Source organism: Arvicola amphibius, chromosome 3 (assembly GCF_903992535.2).
Source record: "Arvicola amphibius chromosome 3, mArvAmp1.2, whole genome shotgun sequence".
Classification (NCBI taxonomy): Eukaryota; Metazoa; Chordata; class Mammalia; order Rodentia; family Cricetidae; genus Arvicola; species Arvicola amphibius.
The window spans coordinates 68,228,408-68,250,492 of NC_052049.1; the positions used below are offsets into that span (position 1 = coordinate 68,228,408).

General features: G+C 40.2%; 1 pseudogene; it reads right to left on the bottom strand.

Moving 5' to 3' along the window:
- Window positions 1-8,787: 8,787 nt before the first annotated feature.
- LOC119809240 lies at window positions 8,788-10,475 on the bottom strand (annotated as a pseudogene).
- Window positions 10,476-22,085: the final 11,610 nt, after the last annotated feature.

Consider the following 22,085-nt stretch of genomic DNA (forward strand, 5'->3'; position numbering starts at 1 on the left):
ACACATGAGACTTGGAGGAGTCAAATCCACAGGACAGAAAGCAGGACCAGCATTTCTGGACTGGGAACAGAGTTTCTGCTGAGGAGTGTTGACGATTCCTAGAGGTAACTGGTGGTGAGCTGCGTGGCACTGTGGGCATACTAATGCTATGGAATTGTAATCTGAAGGTGGGCAAATATCACATACATAGCTCAGCACAATAAAATGGTGCTAGCAACCTGTTTTGCTTTTAATATTTACTAATTTGGTGTTAACATGATAAAGGCGGCATAGTTACTGACATAATACAGTAAGTGTGGAGGGCACCAAGCAATACAGAAGACAATGAAAATCTCAAATAATTGTTTCTCTTTTTCCTTTCACGTGCTCTTTATGATGCATTGAAAGTATCATAGCTTTGCTATCTACAATGAAAGCAAAGCTGGATGCTAATATGCCTAGACAGAGGCTTGAAAAGTTGCCAAATAAATCTATACTTTTCTGTGACCCATGACCAAAGACTCAGTTCTCTGTTCTTTAGGCTACCAGATGTACTAAATTGAGCTAACCAAGAATAAAATATGTAGATATCCCTCAGAAACATGCATAGATATGTCATCTCTATTGAAATCTCCACTCATATTTCCTATAGATTTCAATCACCTTTAAAACATAATTTATTAAGATTCTAAAACCATAGTGTGTTTATCCCTTTTGTGTATTATTCCTGCAACTGTGTTTGCATATGATATTACTTGTATAGATAAAAAGCACACAAGTTATTTTGGGGATTAATAGAAAAACAGTGGAGCATTTCCCTCACTGCATGCTATCATATTGGCATAATTTGCTTATTTCTAATTTACTACAAAATAAAATGAGCTGATTTATACACTTAAGTTTCTCTAGAAAGTACACTGCCAATAACGCAAACACTTTGCTTGCATATTAGAGGAAACTCATCTTCTCTTCAAATTGCTATAGAAATTATCCCCTGAAAGACCTATAACACATTCAAAAAGCAACATGTAGCTATGTAAACTTAGCACACTAGTTACAAATTACACCAAATATTACTTTAAATATTACTTTAAAATTAAATGCAATCAAGTGTGGTATATGCCAGCATTAGTGGTGTGTGCCTTTAATCCCAACACTCGGGAAACAGAGGCAGACAGATCTCTGTGTTTTCGAGGCCAGTCTGGTGTACAAAGTGAGTTCAGAGATAACCAGGGCTATACAGAGAAACCAAGTCTTAAAAGAATTGGATGCAATCTTTTTAAAACTCCCAATTAAGATTACATAGGTCACAAGAATTGTTATTTGACCTTTTCCTAGTTAAAACCAAAATGAATTAATTAGATAAGCATTAATTAACAAAAAACATGAATACTAATATATTGACTTACCACTAAACTAACTACATATTTCAAATGTAGTGTTTAGACTCATAGTCACATTTTGGGATGGTGGAAGTATAGATTAGCACTTTTCTGAAAGGCTACATGGGATTCAAATTATTATTGTTCTTAATGTTTACCTGTTTGTTGTTTTGTTTTGTTGATACAGGGTCTCATTATGTAACTGTGTCTGGGCCTGAAACTTGCTGTGTAGACCAGGCTAGCCTCAGACTCACAGAGATCCTCCTGCCTCTGCCTCCTGAAATTAAGCTAGTATTAGAGGTGTATGTCACCATGTCTGGCTTAAATTTTGTTTAGTTTTTATTTATAACTGTAAATGTAACTTTATAATCAAAATGGACTTATACATTAAGGAAAACCTGAAGCCCAAAGAATACAACCAGAAAACAAAAGTTGGAGGGTACTGTGAACAGACTTGAAAGAAGCACACCTGAGCTATAGAACGAAAGGTGTAGTGGTCAAGATCCATGCATGTCAAGTGTGGCAGGACTGCCCACAGTCAGCACTGAAGGCCTCCTTGCCACTCTAGACACTTCTGAATGTCTACAATGCTCATGCCATTTTTCCACCTTCCCAAAGAGCACAAGCATGCTGTCCATTCACTCGGCCTCAGCAAAGAAGAGGAAAAACCTGGCAGCCATTTTTGCTTGGTCCAACATTTACCACCAACAGGATGCCAGGACTGCTCCAGGATTTCTCCCTATCAATGAGATGATGGCTAGTTCTATGATGGTGTATGAAGTCCCCACCTTGGCAATGAGTTTTGAAATAAGTCTGTAAAAGTAGAAACTTTATAGCCAAATCCTTTCCCATCAGTGTTTACATCATGAAAACATTCTGCTGTCTTAGGAACATTGTCTTCAAACATCTTGACAGAGATACTTCTCAATGGCCTACCTCAGCAGCAATAACAAAGAACCCAGCTGGATTCACTGTGGGTAACGGCAATAAGTTACAGGGAACAGTGCTGTCTGTAAGTGTTATTCTTGGTTTTTGGCCAAGTGATTTCATACTTAAGAATTATCTTTGAGCCATGAAAGTGCACACTTGTGATCTCAGTACTTAAGAGATGGGGGCAGAGGAATTAAGATGTTAAGATCACTTTGAGCTACACAATAAGTTCAAGGTTTGCCTGGGCTACATGATAACCGATCTCACAAATCAGATAGATAGATAGATAGATAGATAGATAGATAGATAGATAGATAGATAGATAGATAGATAGATAGATAGGTAGGTAGGTAGGTAGGTAGGTAGGTAGGTAGATAGATAGATAGATAGATAGATAGATAGATAGATAGATAGATAGATAGATAGACAGATAAAATTGAAAATGCAAAACTTTCCAAACATCAAAAGGCTTGGCATTTAACCCATCCATCTTACATGAAAAGAAAGCAAAGGAAGACAGAGTAGGCTAAATGTTCAATTTTAATTCCAAAGCTTCTTCTTAAATAAACAAATAATAAGTAAATATTATTCAGTCTTTTACATCAATATAAATAATATTTAGAGATGTAATAAAAAATTTTATCATATAATGTACAAAATATGCCAAAATACCTAGTGCTTTTGTTTACAAATATTTGATGTCTCATTCATATTTTAGGAGTGATAACAGAATATTCAAATTTTCTCCATTGAAGTACTATTTTAAAGAATTTTATTACTGTGTATTCATTTTACAAATTGGTGACTTTCATAATGACAATTTTATTCAAGTACTTTATAAAATATGGTCATATTCATTCCACATGACTTTTCTGTCTCTACTCTAGTGAATCCCGTTCTTCCTCCTAAATAGTCCTTTCCTTACTTCATGTCATACATGTGTACATATATACATAGTGCTTGTATACATAAAACACAGGTTCCACATATGAGAGGAATTTGTGATATTTATCATTCTGGATTTGGATTATTTTGTTTAATATGATGATCATTAATCCATTTCCATTTCCTAGAAAATGACACAATTTTGCTTTTTGCCTCAATAAAGCCCTATCATGTATATATAACTACATTCTTCAAGTCATTCATCTGTTGATGGTCACAAAGGTGGATTCTGTAACTTGTCTGTTGTGGTATGATGCCATAAAAAAGCACAGACACGTGGTCTTTCTGTGGTACACTGACTTCGATGCCTTTGCTTGTACTCCCAGGAGGGAGTGGAGGAGCAGTTATCTTCGAGTTTAAATGAGACTAATCTATGAAACTTATAACTGGATCCTCAATATATTTTTATACAATTACAAATCATAGAATTCATGTGAACAAATATATATTTAATATATATGTATATATATAAACAAACATATATAAATTAGCTTAGTATTGCCTGAGACTTTTTGTTGTTGTTGTTGTTGTTGTTATTTTGAGACAGGGTTTCTCTGTAGCTTTGGAGCCTGTCCTGGAACTAGCTCTTGTAGACCAGGCTGGCCTCGAACTCACAGAGATCCGGCTGCCTCTGCCTCCCGGGTGCAGGGATTAAAGGCGTGTGCCACCACCGCCAGGCAGAGACTATTTATTTTTATTTCACATAATTTATTGATTCTTTGGGAATTTCACATTATGCACCTTAATTCTGCTCACCTCCGAGTCACCCATATCTTCCCCTCACCCCTGCAGCACCCCCATAGAAAATTTTTAATTTTTTTAAAATCAAACAAACCAAAACAAGCAAGCAAGCAACCTTGTCACTCCTCCATCTTTCTTGCCTCTCCAACATCTCTTCAGTCATCCTAGTGCCATAGGATCTGTGCTGTGTTACCCTATATACCCTTTGTTCAATGGTCTGGTTAAGACCTCTCGTTTCTGGTACACCACCATCACTGGATCCTCACCCAAAATCTTCTCAGATATCTTGTGACTGCCCCAAGTCATGAAGATTCTTACCACAGGAACAGTTCCTTCATGAGCTCCAGCAGGTCCTACATGAGGTAGATGTTAGGGTGGACCAACCCAAAGCCCAGTTGTGAGCCTGGGTGATGGCTGAGCTGGTCAATCCAAGCCATTGGGGCCACCCTCTCACGTGAGGGGGAGGAGCCAACTCCCCTACATGGCAAGGGGTGGGGCCATCTCTCTTAAGTGCGGGGAGGACAACTCCCCTGTGAGGGTAGGTAGGGGCCAGCTCTCTTACCGCAGTATCCAGTGAGAGCTGGGTCAGCTCAGCATGGCCTTCTGATTTCATCACACGTTTCCTACGTCCTCCTGAGGTGTCATGGGCCACAGACATCAACAGAGACCCCAGCTTTAGCGGGACCATGGACCCAGACCTGGCCCTCAGCTAAAGTTTGGGCCCAGACAATATCTTGGCTCCAAGAGAAAGCACAGGCCACTCAGATCATGATGGTTCTGGTGGTGGCAAGCTCCAGACACCAAAAACGCTATGGGTTGTGACTCCGACCCTAGGTATCTGAGTGACCTTTTGTGGAAACACACAATTTGGACTTCAGCACAGACCCCTACTGCAGACATGGTCCTCAGCAGCATCCAGGTCCTCACCATCACTCCAGGTGACAATGCAGGCCACTCAGTGTAGTGTGAAGCGGCGGGGCTGCGTCCCGCCACCCGCCGCCGGCTAGCTTTACACCCGAAATAATTACACGGAAACTGTATTCTTTTAAAACACTGCCTGGCCCATAGTTTCAGCCTCTTATTAGTTAATTCTCACATCTTCCTTTAACCCGTATTTAGTAATCTGGGAAGCACCACGAGTTGTGGCTTACCAGGAGAGATCTTAACCTGCGTCCATCTTGGAGGGGAGCAGCATGGAGACTCCTATGGCGACTGCCTGAAGCGTCTCTCCCTAACTCTACTTCCTTGTTCCCACAATTCTGTTCTGTCTACTCCACCTACCTAATTTTCTGTTCTTAAAGGGCCAAGGCAGTTTTCTTTATTAATTAACCAATGAAAGAAACATAGACAGATAACTCTCCTCCATCATTTCCCCTTTTTCTGTTTAAACAAAAAAGAAAGGCTTCAACTTTAACATAGCAAAATTACATATAACAAAACAGTTATCAAGCAAGTATTACAGTTACAATATTTAAATCTATTTTATCTTTTATCATAACTAAGGAAAGCTATAACTATCTATTTATTCTTCAACTCCATCAAAGACTCCAGAAGGATATAATGCTACCTAAGTAAATAAGAAATAAGTAACTTATAAAACTCTAGAAATGACAGAGACAACTCGCTGCCTGGACAGTCACCCAAAGTTCCTCTGTACCGTTGAGGCATCCATCTTCAGCCTTCAGGCCCATAGTGTCCAGCAGACTTTTTCATGAAGCAGGAAATTCCAAAGACAGTTCAGTCACTTTCTGCTGTGTCCTGCAGAACGTCTCGCAGACTCTTTCATGAATCAGGAACCCCAAAAGGCCATCTCACCTTTAGGCAAGTTCAGCAGTCCTCTTTCTGTGGGTTCCTGTGTCCAGTTTATGCAACAGTCCAGGCAAGAGCAGTTCCTTGCCCAAATGGCTAACAAACTCAGTTTCCGTGTAATTATTTCGGGTGTAAAGCTAGCCGGCGGCGGGTGGCGGGACGCAGCCCCGCCGCTTCACACTACAGTTTGGCGCTCCAACGTGGTGACCAAATCCACGTAAAAACCTCATTGGCTTTTATAGGACTGGATATTTGTGTTCCCGTGTGGGATCGGAAGGAGAGTGCACTGAGACCGGTCCAAAGGCTCAGAGATCCCTGCCTGCACCTGGGCAGATGGCGGAATCAGGCTTAGGCGAGCGGGAGAGCATGGCGGATTCCTGCCGCCATAGAGATGTTTTTAGACTGCGCGGTGCTCTGCCTGTCAGATTTGGCTGTAACTTGGATAAAAAGAGTTTCTGTGCTGCACGCTCAGTCTCAGAATTAAACTGCTGAGTGCGGCTCCAATGTCGACTGCTGTGTGCGTGGAACTGTGTGCGGCTCAGGGGCACCAAATGACTGAGGCAGGAGCGGCTTTGGCTCTGCTCCGCCATGCTGAATTGTGCTGAGCTCAGACCGGTCTATCGCAATTACCATAATAACAGCGCAGTTAAGGTTTAGACTTGGCTGTAAACAGGCAGTACCGTATTATTTTAAGAAGTGGTTAACCTTTTAAGAAATGCTCCTGGATAGTAAAAAATTACAGATTCACAATAGGACAGATTCAGACATAAAAGACTTTTAAATGAGTCACAGTGTTGGATGAATGTATGTAGGCTTGAGAGAGAGAGAAGAAAATATAAAAAATAAAGTTAATGCCTAAAAAAAGGCTAAAGTCTTTAAAGAGACAGAATAAAGTAAAGTGATAGAATGAAAATAAGCCGCATAAAAATGGAAAATTCACAGAGAGTCTGGATTATGTATTTTGTTGTGTTTTCTTTGATTTTTTTGACTGTAAAGGAGCTAAGTACAGAGAGACATTTCATTATATGGGCTGCCAGTCTAGACCAGAATGGACATTTTAATGGTATGACTTCAGGATTTGGATCTAAGAACATGATGCTTTGGAAAAGAGTTTCTTCTTTTGTTTTCACAGAGGACGAGACTCTGTGGATTGCTTCTATCCCAATATGGTATGATAGACCACGCCCTCCTGAAAGGTTGCTGTGAACATCTTCAAAAAATTACTTCACTCAACTGCCAACTGAGAGGAACCTAGCACACAGGTTACACCATGAAAGACCTAAATAACAGCGCCCCCATTCAGCAGGAAGCAGTTTGGAGAGAAAAAACTGCGCCCATTTTCCCAAATATTGCTTATAAATGTTCTTTTACATTTAAAGGGGGAGATGATATAGATATGAATTTGCATTGGTATAGATTTTAAGGTCAATTTTGTTATATGTATATGTATTTCTGATCTTGATTAAGCTATTGTGATTGTAGTTCATTTTAAAAACTGTAATGTATAATTAGGAAATATAGGTTGTTAATGGATAATCATTGATAATAGTTAAGCTTGTAGTCATGTTATTAGATTTTCTAGATATGTAGAGATATATTTCAGTTAGATAGACATTCTTCATATCTTTCAAAGACTGCAGAATATGGCATTTAATGTTTTAATAACTTAGGGTTTTTCATGACAATGAGACACGTCTGCTCCTGGCAGCACCAATCTACTTCAAGAGGAAGATGGGCATCGAAGAGGCTACTTATGGAGTTTGTTAGCCATTTGGGCAAGAAACTGCTCTTGCCTGGACTGTTGCATAGACTGGACACAAAGAACCCGCAGAGAGAGGACTGCTGAACTTGCCTAAAGGTGAGATGGTCTTTCGGGGTTCCTGATTCATGAAAGAGTCTTCGAGACATTCTGCAGGACACAGCAGAAAGTGACTGAACTGTCTTTGAAATTTCCTGCTTCATGGAAATGTCTGCTGGACACTATGGGCCTGAAGGCCGAAGATGGATGCCCCAACGGTACAGAGGAACTTTGGGTGACTGTCCAGGCAGCGAGTTGTCTCTGTCATTTCTAGAGTTTTATAAGTTACTTATTTCTTATTTACTTAGGTAGCATTATATCCTTCTGGAGTCTTTGATGGAGTTGAAGAATAAATAGATAGTTACAGCTTTCCTTAGTTATGATAAAAGATAAAATAGATTTAAATATTGTAACTGTAATACTTGCTTGATAACTGTTTTGTTATATGTAATTTTGCTATGTTAAAGTTGAAGCCTTTCTTTTTTGTTTAAACAGAAAAAGGGGAAATGATGGAGGAGTGTTTATGTGTTACTTTCATTATTAATAAAGAAAACTGCCGTGGCCCTTTAAGAGAAAATTAGGTAGGTGGAGTAGACAGAACAGAATTGTGGGAACAAGGAAGTAGAGTGAGAGAGACGCTTCAGGCAGTCGCGTGGTGAGTCTCCATGCTGCTCCTCTCCGAGATGGACGCAGGTTAAGATCTCTCCTGGTAAGCCACACCTCGTGGTGCTATATAAATTACTAAATATGGGTTAAAGCAAGATATGAGTATTAGCCAATAAGAGGCTGAAACTATGGGCCAGGCAGTGTTTTAAAAGAATACAGTTTCCGTGTAATTATTTCCGGGGGTAAAGCTAGCCGGGTAGTGGGTGGCGGGACACAGCCCCGCCGCTTCACACTACAACTCAGATTTCCCTGGCCCCTGTGGCAGCATGGTCCTCAAATATGCTAATATGGCCCCAGAGCTCAAGCGTCCACATGGCCTTCAATGGTAACAGGAGCTTTGGACATCAACACAGACCCTGGCTGCAGCTGGACCACGAACCCAGACATGGCCCTCGGCTGCAGCTCTGGCCAGGACATCACCATGGCAATGGAAGTACCACAGACCACTCCGATCTATAAGGCCCTGGCTGCAGCAGGGTCCTCAGACACCAACATGAAGCCAGGTGGCTGACCTGACCAGGGGCAACCTTACTGCTCTCAGTGGCAACCGGAGCCAGGAACATCGACCCAGATCCGGGCTGCTATAGGACCATGGACTGAGACATGTGTTCAGGCCAGAGAACAACTGTGGGGTCAGTTCTCGCCACCACATATGTTCCAGAGTTCAAGTTATGAGACTTGGAGGCAAAACCCTTTCCGCGCGCGCGCTCTCCAGTCCTATTTAGGCTGGTGAAACTTGAGGCCACAGATATTTACTCCTTGATGATAGAAGTCACAAAATAATCCCACACCAGTTCAGAATTATGAATAATAAAGGATTATTATAACAGTCCTCTGTGCAAACAGGAACAGAGTCTAGCAACCGGAAGCGGGAGCCAGAAGCAAGAGAAGGGGGGCTAGAGAGATGGCTCAGAGCACTGACTGCTCTCCCAGAGGTCCGGAGTTCAATTCCCAGCAACCACATGGTAACCAAATTTCATTGTAGATGGTTGTGAGTCACCATGTGGTTGCTGAGAATTGAACTCAGGACCTCTGGAAGAGCAATCAGTGCTCTTAACCGCTGAGCCACCTGTCTCTCCAGAGTGAGACTGCCTGGGAATACTGGTGGTGGCGCACACCTTTAATCCGAGCACTTGTGAGGCAGAGGCAGGCAGATCTCTGTGAGTTCGAGGCCAGCCTGGTCTACAAGAGCTAGTTCCAGGACAGGCTCCAAAGCTAAAAAGGAACCTTGTCTTGAAAGAAAAAAAAAAAAAGAAAGAAAAAGAGCCGGGTGGTGGTAGTGCATGCCTTTAATCCCAGCACTCGGGGCAAAAACTGGTGGATCTCACAAATTTGAAGCCAGACAAAGCAGGCATTGGTGATCTCTGCTACAGAAAGTTGCTAATGGTAGGCTTTCTCAGCAGAGATGACAGGAGCATATGTGGCCAGAAGGAAGTGGATGCGAGGGTAGGGCACCAGGTTGGTCTGGTCAGGTCAACATTCAGGGCTCCATCAAATCTGAGGGAAGCAGTGATGGATGACACAATCTGCCTAATAAGGCAGTTAAGGTTAGTATAGGTGGGGCACTCATTATCAAGGTTTCTATGACAGATGCCATATATGGCCTTATTGTCTACCATGAAGGCACAATCAGAGTGCTCCAGGGTGGTATGGGTGGTGAGGATGAAATTGTAGAGCTCAACCAGAGCGGTGGAAATCTGGGGGGCTGGGTAAATGAAGAACTCCAGCTTGGACTTCTTTCTGTAATCAATAGAGAGCCTCTCCATCAGCAGGGAGATGAACCCAGAGCCAGTCCTCCAGCCAAAGCTGTGGAAAACCAAGAAGCCTTGAAGACTTGTGCACTGGTCAGCCAGTCTGCGAATTCTGTCCAAGACAAGGTCAATGATCTCCTTACCAATGGTGTAGTGGCCACAGGCATAGTTATTGGCAGCATCTTCATTGCCTGTGATGAGCTGTTTAGGGTGGAAGAGCTGGCAGTAGGTACCAGTGCAAACTTCATCAATAACCGTGGGTTCCAGGTCTACGAACACTGCCCGGGGCACGTGCTTGCCAGCGCCTGTCTCACTGAAGAAGGTGTTAAAAGAGACATCTCCTCCCCCATTGGTCTTGTCACTTGGCATCTGGCCATCAGGCTGGATGCCATGTTCCAGGCAGTAAAGTTCCCAGCAGGCATTGCCAATCTGGACACCAGCCTGGCCAACATGGATGGAGATGCACTCATGCATGGTAGCTACAGGTTACAAAGTGAGGGTGACAGAGCAGACACCAGTCCTGGTTATCGTTCCGGACAGCTAAGAGTTGAGGTAAATAACATGCAATGAGGCAATTACATAACCCATTACGTGAGTGCCATCAATGTCCTGCATAACCGGATATAGTCATTTAAACTTAAACTCCTATTTCTATGGGGACATAGCCTCCTGACAGTATTTGCTAGCTCCATCTTGAGCCCCCCAAGGGAGTCCCGTGCAGCCAAGCCCCTTAACTCCTCACCATTCTGGAGCCTAGAAAGGCTTACATTGAGACTCCAGAAAGTTCAGCATCCAGGGAAAGCCTGCTGTTTTCTAGATATCATCTTCTTAGGTGTCTTCAAATGTCAGAAGGGAATAGCAGCTCTCTAGAGCAGTGGTTCTCAATATGGGGGTCACAAACTCCTGGGATCAAACAACCCTTTCTCAGAGGTCACCTGAGAACATCAGTAAACACAAATATTTACATTATGATTCATAAAAGTCCCAAAATTACACTTATGAAGTATCAATGAAAATAATTTTGTGGTTGGGAGATCACCACAGCGTGAGGAACTGTATTAAAGGGCCACAGCATTAAGAAAGTTGAGAACCACTGGGTCTCTCTATAAGGTCTCTAGTTTCATGCATGTGGGGCCCAGCCTCATGACCTAACCACATCCTAAAGGCTAAATACCAACACATTTGGGGTTCAGGTTCAGCCTATAAATTTTAGGACACACAAGGACTAGTCAGCAGCAAAGAAATCCCATTTGAAAATGCTGGCCATGCACACCTCTACAAATTTTAGGGGGATGCATATTAATCTTCCCTTATCAAAATTCTCAAAGAGAGAAAATAAAATTTGTTGTAAGATAATATATACAAAGTATTGAGGAAAGACAATAAAATTTTTTACACACTCACACAAATAATGTTCACACACAACAACACACAAAATGGCTCAAGGAATTACAAGACACCAACAAAGAAGTAAAAGCCATAGACCTTGAAAAGCTAAGAAAGGAGTGTGCTGTGACATCAGATTGTGCCTCTCAACTGCACAGCATAAAGCGAAGATACCCAGAAACAGTTGAGAAGAGGGGGTCAACCCCAGAAGCAGATGAAGGGTATTTGGGGTACTTTTCCAATTGCTTGTTTCAGGGTTTTACTGTTTTGCCTGTGCTAAACCAAATTGGGTAACTCTCATTTAATTAAATAGAAGAGCAGCCACTGAAAGAAAAACAACGAAACATCTTTCAGAAAGAAAGGCTATTGCCAGCATTAAGTTAAATGCTCTAATACAGGATGAGCAAGTGTCTTGCTGGATAATTCTCTCTAGAATTCAGAGTTTAGCTTATTAAATATTCTTTTTATTAGTCTCTGTAATCTCCACTCATTGTGACTTGATAAAACACTTGCTAAACCTCACATAATGAAGCTGTATTTCACATAGAATTTCCTTTTCCATATCACTAATTCTCCTCTATAAATCTTGAGCATTCTTATTTGTAGGTGAACATCACCCACCCAGACCCCCCAAGCCAGTGCATGTACCTCCTGCCAACTATAACTAAGATGCTGGAATTCCACATCACTGCATTCAGGCACGCTTCATGTTTTACACCGTTTGAGCACTAAGGACCGCATTAGCTCAGCACTAGTGGTGTAGCCACCGTACCAACTATTGATATTAAATCTTTGAATGCAATGAAAGTTAACAGTGCTATTTTTATGTTATGCCAAAAAAATCATACAGCCTGTTTTCCCTTTTTGATTACAGTTCATTTAAGGGAAAAATGTTGCTGAGTGGTTTGACAATGCTTTATGTGTCTTCGACTGATAGAACACACAAAACGTTTGAATAGGCCCATTTATTTGAGCAGACGTATTAAATAATACTTTAAATGTGAATATGAATGTCATAAATTTTGTAGTCTCTTTAAAGTAGGATGAATCTGGTATTTAAAGTGGTCTTTGTTCAAAGCCATTTTTTTCCGACAGTCATAAAGGGACTCTGATTTGTGCAGCATGAACAATGCCAGCATCATCATTTTAATGTTATCCATATGGGCTTCTAATAATAGATAAGAGTCTACATTTGTATTATATGTCTCAGAGACATTTAAAATCTAGATAAGGAAAGGCTGATTTCATTGGCCCCATAGTTAAAGGAAAGCAGACCCTAATTAAAAGAATTCTGTTCTGAATTAACTAGTTTGACATGTGCTAATTGACAGTTCCTGTGAAATGGTTCTAATTAAAGTCAATATGTCTTTTTCAATTAAAAGGAAATTAAGAATATACTAATATACATTAACAACTTAATCTGCCTTCAATATCCCATACATCAGCTGCTTTTCCCCACTAACACTGGAGAAGCATCTGACGTGAATCATCTACTGTTTGCTTATGGTCCCTCATTATGACCTCATGCCAGCACAGCAGCATAAGAAGGTAACCGGAACACTAGCTTTTCGGAACTCCTACGTTCTCATTCCCTAAGTGTAAACATGCCTTGCTGTATTTTAAAAAACGGACATTTCTTAATAAGAATCTTTGCTAACTGGAAACAAATACAAGTGTTCTCAATTACTTTGTCTTTTTACTATAGGCCTTAGAGGTAATTGCATTCTGCTGGGGAGAAGGCTGGACTACGTTTTCATCATTTGTCTTGATTCAAAGCAAAGCTTGGTTTGAGCAACATAAAACAAAAACATCTTTCAAATCATGTTCTGTTTACCAAATGAAACTTCGGGGAAAGCCCAGGTGGAGTACTCTGCACGCTGTATGCAACAGGAAAACAGAAAGTAAGGTTGCTTAGGTGCCAACAGCACCAGAAAGCTCACCATACAAAGAAAGTGTAGCATTAGGAGCCATTTATAGCAACATAACTAAATATTCACGGACACACTAGCAAGGATGTGGTGTCAGCTAAATATTCACGGACACACTAGCAAGGGTGTAGTGTTAGCTAAATATTCACGGACACACTAGCAAGGGTGTAGTGTTAGCTAAATATTCACAGATACACTAGGAAGGCTGTGGTGTTAACTAAAAATTCACAAACACACTGGGAAGGGTGTGGTGTTTGTAGTTGTAGGTCTAGTGAAAGTTATATTGACCTGAAACACCGACACTAATACAAACAACATTAACATCACATGGAGAAATATGTAAAAGAATAAAAACTATTTGTTTCTTAGTGCATGATTATAATTTAAATACTTTAGCCACAATTTTAAAAGGCCTTAGGAGAAAGTTTTCAGAAGACACTATATGCAGTTGTTTAATTCGCTATACATAATACTTTAATAGACATTTCATCCCCACTTCCTGTTCTCCAGGTTTTAAAGTTAAATCATAAAATACAGCTACTTAAAGAAATAGTAAATTGCTTGTTTCCAACAAAACTAATTTATTTGTGTCTAATGTACATCAAGAACAACAGGTAAGTAAGCCAATTCCACTATTTCCTTTGTTCGCTTACATTTTTTAAATATGAAATTTGCTATTCCCTGTAACTTTCTGAGCAGGAGTGGGAGAGATGTGGGGCAGCCTGCCAGCCAGGCACCCCTAGATCTCCATCGAAACCATTTCTTCCCTAATGTGTCCTCTTCTGGGTAATTACCAAAAGTTAAATGAAAGTCATCTTGTGTGGGACTCTAAAAGCAGCTGACGTCTAGCAAGTTCCCAGCACGAGTGAAGGCATATTAACCCACTTCAGTGAAATGCCCCGCACAGCTGTAGCGGTCAGCCTCAGCCGTCGAAGCACGGTGAGTACTGGCATGTAGAGTTGACTTTCCAGTTCTAGGCTCTTGCTCCTCAAGCTGGCACAGGTTGGAAATGCTACAGTAACAGCATGTATTCAGCTTTTTGAAATGGGAAAGGAGCCAGTGCAGCAACTTTTCTGCCCAATTAAAGAGCACTGTCTACAACAGGCCTACCCATCACAAGGCCTGCAGACTGCAAACAGCCATGAACAAATTGTTCAGGACCCACCCACAGATCTGGGAAAGGAAGCAAGAAGAAGGATTGACAATACAATACCTATGTCAACAAGAAGACATGAGGCCGTTCTCCAGACTCTGCTTTCACATTCACATGTTAGTGCCATGTATCTGAACTCAAGATGGCAGTCTGCATGAACCACACATCCTCCTAACAAAGGCCTCGTTACTGCAGTGCTGCACTGGCCCAAGCACTTCCTGATGGTGGGAACTCTACCAAGATGAAATTCTGGAAACGATAGCTGTGGCACACTCTTTTAACAGTTGATAAGTATGTATCAGTGCTCCAGATGCCATATGTTTTCTTATTAGAATGTGCTCACGTCTCATCTCTTGATCCTGTCATTTGGTTGGAAACAGGTGATTAAATAACTTATTGTACAGAGAAATCCTGCCTCTAAAAACCAAAAATAAAAAAAATAACTGTTGCTCCAAGAACATTTGCAAGAATAAAGCATAGACGGGAGCAAAGTCACGGAGAAAGGTGAGGGAGAAAGCGCCACGGTCAGCTTCTCCATCAGATGTGACAGAATCCATTATTTCAGCATGCTAGAATCTAACCGCACTCTTTAGTGCCAACAGGAAAGCCTAATAAAGAAAATATGAGTAATATTGGTGAGTTCTGGTGACACGCTTAAGAGTTGAAGAATATCTTCTATAACTGCTAATCCCCACAGAATGCAGTCATGAGATTAGGACCTCTATTCCCACTGTAACCTGCTAGTACCAGGACTGACTACAAAGGCTTCCTGCTCCGTGCACTAGAGTTCTGTATTGCGTCTGTCTGGTAGTTTCTGAAGGGCAGTCAAGGAGGCAAACCAGAAAAGTGAAAGCAGCTTGCCCTGCCTGTCACCTGAAGTCAGAGACAGGACATAGTTCAAAGTTTTTCTTCTTCTGTTGTAACCTGGCATTTAAGAAAATCATTCATTGATCTTGCCAACAATTAAGAAATAGGCTTCGACAACAACACAATAAAAAGTATCACAATTTTTGTCTGTTTGTTGCAAAATTGAAAATGTCACTGAATAAATGAACATCTATGGTCTTTATTAAACAATGACTACCACTTTTCCACAAATATATATACAAACCACACCAAAAAAATAGAAAAGTATAACCCATCACAGGGGAAAAAAACTAAGAGAAGCTGTTCCTAAGGCAATACAGACATACTTATCAGACAAAGACTTTAACTATCATAATTATTTATGAAGGAATTAATAAATAACTAAATTAAATTAAGCAACCTAAGTGTGAATAAGTAAAAATATCAATAAAGAATAGAAAATATTTTATAAGTACAAAAACTGGAGCTGAAAAATATGAGATGAAAATTTTTAATTCATAGATATGTTCCATAGTCCCTTTTAGCAGGCAAAAGAAAGAACTGCCAAGTATGCACTGGAGCGCAGAAATAAGTAGAGAAAAATGAACACAGCCTAGCAGACTTATGGACACCATCAATCACACTAATACAGTATGGAAGCTAGAATGAGAAGAGATCAAAATAGTTGAGAAAAACATGAGAAAACTCCCTAAGTTTAATATACGACAGGAATCTAAACATTGGAAGTCTAGGAACTCCAAGAAGGACAAACTCCAAGAGATCCATTGCAAGATGTATGATTACATGATTAAAAGACAGGAGGAAAAGTCATGTAAGGAGCAGAAATGACAGGACTCATCCTATGCTCTGAACCCTCAGCAAATTGCTGACTGTTTCTCATAAGAATTTCTAGAGACCAAAAGGAAATAGGATAAGCTATGTAAAATACAGAAAGTAAAAACCATGCCAGTCAGGAATTTAATCTAGAAAACAAGTCCTTCAGAAATGAAAACTGTGGTATTTCAAGATAACAAACCCTGCGAGAATTCGTTGCTAGTACCCTAATCAGCAATACTTGCAATGTGGATGGGGAAATCTCACAGGGCCTTACTCTAGGTGGACAGTAATCCCTCTTGTTATTTTCTGTTGAAAGTTGTGACAACACGGGACAACATGGGACACCAGGGCCTTGCGTGTGTCGTATAAATGCTCTGCCATTGAACTATACCCTGTCCTGGTTAGTTTTATGCCAACTTCACACAAGATAGAGTCATCAGAGAGGAGGGAGCCTCGATTAGAAAAAAAATGCCTGTACAAGATGAGGCTGTAGGACATTTTCTTCGTTAGTGAGTGATTCACAGAGGACAGCCCAGTCATCATAGGGGGAGCCACCCCCGGGCTGGTGGTGGTCCTGGATTCTGTAAGAAAGCAGGCTGAGCAAGCCAGGGAAGCAAGTCAATAAGCAGCAGCCTCGATGTCCTCTCATCAGCTCCTGCCTCAGATTCCTGCCCTGTTTTAGCTCCTGTTCTGACTTCCTTCAATGATAGACTATAAACAAACTCTTTCCTCCATAAGTTGCTTTGGTCATGGTGTTTCATCATAGCAATAGCAGCCCTAAGACAATGCCTAACCTAAAAGCATACATATGAAAAGCCCACACCTAGCATCATATTCAATGATGAAAGAATAAAAGGTTTTCTCTAAGACCAGGAACAAAATAATTATTATTTAACATTTTGTAGGAATCTCAAAGCAAAGCAATTACCCAAGAAAATAAATAAATAAAATAAATCCAAATTAATGACACCCTTTACAGGTATGGAGAAGTAAAACTACATCTATTTACATATAACATGATTCTACATATACAATACAATGTAAATATTTCAGAGGCAAATTAAAAGTACCTTCTAGAGTCATAAATCAATTCAGTGAGGGTGCAAATTAGCAAATCAACAAGCAGAAATAAGTTGTATTTCTATGCAGTAACAATAAACCTGAAAAGAAAATTAAGAAATCAATTCTACTTACAAAAGTTCACAAAAGGATAGAAAAATCTATAAACTAGACCATGACAGTGAAAGTTGTGTATACTGAAAACCATAAAACCCTGTGGAAAGTGATTAAAGAAGTCAAGATAAATTGTAACACATCCGTGTTTCTGAACTGAAAGTCCTAATGTGAAGAGGAAGATCAATTTTCCTTTAAATAACCCACAGTTCCTTAAATTTATATGGAATTTCAGAGGACTCAACCCACCAAAACAATATCTTAAAGAGAAAATGTAACTGGAAAATTCAAAATTACTTAATTTCAAAACTTACTACGAATATAAAATAACAGAAGCAGTATATTGCCATTATAATGATAACATATACAACAGAACTGAAAGTCCAGAACAGATCTGGACTTTTTGGCAATAGGTTTTCTTTTTTTTAATTTATTTATTTTATTTTACATGTCTGAACATTTTTTCTGGATGTATCTCTGTGAACCACGTGCCTGCCTGATGCCTGGGAAAGCAGAAGAGGAATGGGGTTCCCTGGAACTGGAGTAGCGGATGGTTAGGGGGCACCACATTAGCTCTGGGAACTGAACCCAGATTTTTTGCAAGAGCAACAAGGGTTTTTAACCACTGAGCTATCTATATCTCCAGTCCTGCCGATTGATGCCCAACAAGCATGAACAGAACATTCAATAAGGAATGAAATGTATTTGACAGACACATGGTACAGGGACAGATAGGTAGCCACGTATAAAACAGAGACTGTGCATCCCCACCAGCTCTACCCCTTATACTACAATCAATGCAAAATAGATCGCTGATCTAAATACAAGAGCTTAACTATGCAACTAATAGAAGAAAACAGTTAGATCTTCATGACCTCAGAGGAGGCAATTGAGTCTTTGATGTGTACAAAACAAATTAACAATAAAAAATATACTGATAAAAATCAATGTATTTTTGATCTCAAAATCTATTCCTGTTATATAAAGAGGAAACCATTGACAGAGTGGAATGTTTTTATATTTTTTTCAAGCCATACATCTGCAGAGACATTACTACTAGGATTGTAAAATTATTGCTCAACAACAAAAAGAAGTACTCATACAATAAAAAAGCAAATACTCAAAATGAAGTATATGAAGCATGACCTAAGCAGCTCTCTCAGCAACACTTCTTGAAGCTTCTACTACCTTAGCGCTGCCACAGTGAGGATGATGCCTCTAACACGGTGAGGACCTTGAGTACCAAGTCCCACTAAACCACAGCATATGGTTCTTTTTATGTAATATCCACAAGAGGCAAAATGACAGAAAATAAAATAGTGGTAACTAAAATATAATAATTTGTTCTAAACAATAAAAGTTCAGAGAAAAAGCAGACACACATTCACCTAGATATCTACTAATTTAGTTTAATCATCTCCCTGGGATGTCTCAAACATGACACACTTTGCAGTGGCTTCAATGCTCACTCCTCACAGGTTTGCCTATGTGGCTCTTCTTTTCAACTCACCATTCTTATTTGAGGTTCTACTCTGGTGTTTGGTTTGGTTTGATTTTGTCTTCTGTTGCTTAGACAAAGAAAATAGAATAATATACCCAAACCTTGCATTAAATTAAATTAAATTAAGAGAGAAAATACAAATGGGAAACTCCCTAAAATTTGTATTACATTGCAAACTATTTATTTGCATATTTTCTATAATTCAGTTCAAATATTTCCAGATTTTCATCAAGAACAAAAAGACCAACATTAGGCCTTAGCCATGTGGTAGAGGTTAGTTAAGAATCCAAGACAGGGCTTAGGGAGTTTGACTACAATAGTCTACACCATGTACCACAAAAAAATGTAAAGATTGTTTACTTTTATTTTATTTTATGTGTTTTATTTTATGAGTGTTTTCTCTACATGTCCATAAGGGCTTGTCATGTGTGTCTTGTGCCTGTGGAGGCCAGAAGAGGGCACTGAAACTGGAGGTAGACAGTTATCATTTAGGTGGTGGGAAACAAACCCCGGTCTTCTGAAAGACCAGCAAATGCTCTCAGCTGCTGAGCTCCAGCCCTATTTTTGTTAATTACAAAGATAATAATACTTCATATTTTATTATACCTTGAAGAAAACGTGTTCTCAAACTTTTAATATTTGACATACAAATAGTTCGCTATACCAACTTTGCAGCAAGGTACTGTTTACACTTACTAATGTGGTACAAATGGGCATCTAGCTGTTAACAGATAAATTACTTCTTAAAATTAGATGTCTACTAACTAACATCAGTACTTGTGTCTCATTTTGGAAATGTTCTCAAACAAATTTTCTAAATGTTTTTAACTTAAAACCAGAAAAGAGACTATTTTGTTGAGTACTGAGGGAATGACTCAGTGGACACTGTTAGGAGTTTCACAAGAAGACCAAATTACATCATTGTATTATATATGCAGAGGGTCTAGGTTGGTCTCATGGTCCCATGCAGTCTCCCTGGTTGTCGGTTCAGTCTTGGTGAGCTCCTATGAGGCCAGGTCAGCTGATGCAGTGGGTTTTCTTGTGGTGTCCTTGGCACCGCTGGGACCTGCAATCCTTCCTCCCTCTCTCCTGCAGGATTGTGGGTCTCTACATCTGTTTCCATCAGTAGCTACATGAAGCCTCGCTGATGACAGTTGGGCCACGCACTAATCTATGAAAGTCCCACTTTTTATTTTATTTTATTCGATTATTTTATTTTGTGTGAACTTTTTGCCTGCATGTCTTTATGAGCACCATGTGCATGTCTGGTGCCTCAGGAAGTCAGAACAGGACATCAGATCCTCTGGAATTAGACTTGTGAACCACTATGGGAGCACTGGGAACTGAGCCCTAATCCTCTGCAGGAACAAGTACTCATAACCACTAGACCATCTTTCCATTTTTCCCTTAGTCTGGAGCGCAAAGCCAGGTTTTCTGGGCACATAAAGAAAGCTGAAATAGGAAAGGCTGTCAACAACAATGGAGATGTTTGCTGTTTATTTAACTTGGTGTGTGAAGGCCTTGCATTCCCACTCCCGTCATCCCCACAGATATAATTAAAACCCTTGCTGCCTGAAACCAGATGTCCCTCTCTCACCTGGTGAGTTTATAGATTCTGAGAAAAGACACTGGGCCAGCTAATTCTATGTCAGCTTGACACAAGCTATAGTCATCTAAGAGGAGGGAATCTCAACTGAGACAATGCTGTAGACAGGCCTGTAAGGCATTTTTCTTAATTGGTGATTGATAGAGGAGAACACAACCCACAGTGCGTGGTATCCTGCTGGTGGCCCTGAGTTCTTTAAGAAAGCAGGGTAGGGAAGTAATAGGCAACTCCTCTCTGGCCTCTGCATCAGCTCTCGCTTCAAGGTTCCTGCCCAGCCTGAAGTCCTGCTACATCCACAACACTCAATGGACTATGACTTGAGATATGTAAGCTAAATAAACCCCTTTGCACCCCAAATTGCTTTTGGTCATGGTGTTTCCTCACAGCAGTAGTGACCCTAAATAAGAGAGGCATGCTTCAGTTTTCTACAAATGATCAAAGATTCTGCTTTAGCAAATTCAATTACATGGAAAGTTAAGTTGTCCGTCTTAACTGCACTTCACTGTAGAACAGTGACAGCTACAGGATCCACGAGAGTTTTGTCCATAGAGTCTTGGCTGTGTTTGCTAGCATGTGCATGTTATTGGTTCCACCTTACATTCATATTTAAATGTGTGTGCCTCATGCAGAATTGTTTGGTATGCATAAAAGTCAACTGGTGTAACTTTGACACATGCAGACGACAGAAGAAATGAACAACAACAACAAACTTCTGGCAAATGTCATAGCATGAAACATCAGGAAAAGTTTGTTAAGATTCTCCATAGTTTCCTCACATCCCACATGTGTGTTTTTAATATGTTACTAAATATGAGCAGGGCTGGGTTCCGGAGACCGAATCAAGGGTCAGTTTGGGAACACCTCACTCACGCTGCTGACCAATCACAGCACTGGATGGCATGCTGCCATTTGTACACCAGCTTGCTTCTTGGCTTTTCTAACTTTTTAATTGTTTTTGATTTTGGATTTTTTTTTAAAGACAGGGTCTCTTGTAGACCAATACAGCTTTGAACTTCCAATTTTTCTGCATCTACCTCCCAATGCCAAAATGCCAGGCCTGTGCAACCAACTGACTTGTGTGGTCCATGGAATCAAACACTTGGCATTGGTACAAGCTAGCAAAGTGCTCTCCCCAGTGAGCTACATCCACAGCACTTTCCCCTGGATTTCAAAGAAAAACAGCTAAATTTTCTCAAAGACAGCATCTTCTCTGGCCCCCAAAACTAACTTCCCCAGGAACTACTTAAAGTAGTCTAAGTGCGGATTGAATGATGGTTCTGCTCTGTCCTTATTTTCCCACTACTAAATATTCTGTATAAGTTTCAAAATACATTGCAAATTGAATACCTACTTTTATCACTAACACTCAAAATTGGTTGAATACATTTTCTTATACTTTTGCAATACTCTTGCCTCAGCTCAAACTTCCAAGTAAGTGTGGTATCTTCACATGACAAGAGAGAATTTTTAATACTACAAATCTCGTTAAGACATGAAACCTTGACTCTGATTTGTATACTCCTAAACTACTCGGCTGTTTGCCAGGATTGTCTCAATTACATTTAAATTCACAAAAGTAAATAGCAAAATATCCAGCCAAAACATATTCCACATGGAAGTTTCTCTGTGTGGCATGCTGATCCTAGAGGCGGTT